This window comes from Olea europaea, chromosome 13, assembly GCF_002742605.1.
Source record: "Olea europaea var. sylvestris chromosome 13, O_europaea_v1, whole genome shotgun sequence".
NCBI lineage: Eukaryota > Viridiplantae > Streptophyta > Magnoliopsida > Lamiales > Oleaceae > Olea > Olea europaea.
This window is the reverse complement of record NC_036249.1, coordinates 23,884,443-23,885,755: the sequence shown is the minus strand read 5'-3', so window position 1 is coordinate 23,885,755 and position 1,313 is coordinate 23,884,443.

Sequence of the window (1,313 nt, the reverse complement as noted above, 5' to 3'; positions counted from 1 at the left end):
TTGAAGGACGGGAATGGGAATGATCGCCCCGCCCCCATCATCTCTAAGTGAGGTTATCTTTTAATTGGACCCAACATATACTGTATCAAAATAACAAACAAAAGATACTTAGTTCTGTTTGATAGTGATTAAAATCAAATTTTTAATGGATTTTGATAAAGTTGATAAATATATAGCGGTAAATTTGTTGATCTCGTGTAATATGTGATTAAAATCCACTATTAATTTTGATTTAAATTAAAATTTAAAATTTAAAGAGTACCAAACAAGGGCTTAATGTTCGGACTTTTTTTGTCAAAAATAAATTTTCATTAACGATTCTGAGGTCCCATAATATTTTTGACACAATAAATTAATTAAAATACAAAAGAAAGGTGACATCACATTTGTACTTTTGCTTTTAACAAAGAAGAATTTGCCTACGTTTGAATTTTCAAGATGCATAATTGCACTGACACAAATACGATGTAGTCACTTATTGAGAAGAAATACTTGGATAATGTTATATGTGAGTAGCCTCCACTTCATCGGATGATCTAATCTCATCTAGTGAGGTGATACCACCTCAGGACTTGAAATGAAAAGTATGGAGGTGGTGTCACCTCATTGGGCAAAATTGGGCCACTCGATGATATGACGGCTTCTCATTGAACGATTGCACCATGTAAAATAGTCTGATCGTCCAACCAAACATCTCTCCTTATGAGGGGTACGTGATACTTTTAGAAAAAATGTATATAACGGTGTCAGCCAGTGTCACAAGTACTTTTTTGGACCACTACTTTTTATTTAATAATTCCGATTTTCGAAAAATGCATATAATGGTGCCAGTCAATGTAACAAGTACTTTTTTGGACCACAATTTTTAATTTAATAATTTTGCCCCCATTTGAGCCACATTATTATAGAAATTAGAATGATAAATATAACCGTTATGGGTCCTACAAAAAAAATAAAAAGTCAGATATGTTGGCTTGATATGATGGATAACGATCATATTCTTCATTTTAATGAGGAAATAATGAGATTCAATCAGGGCCTTTGATTTTCAAAATAGTACATTATGTTAAAAACCTAATTTTTAACGATAACAAATAGGGGCTTATAGTAGCTATGTTGTTTTTAGAGAGATTCGTGCAAAACCATTTTAGAAAGAGGATATACTTTTGAAATTTTGATCCTCATAAATATCAATTCAGCTTATATCTATTTTATTGGGTTATTAGCTCAAAAGTCCCTACATATGAACTTCATTGTGCAAAATGTTCCAATGTTGCATTGTATTTTATTTTATTATTATTATTATTATTTTG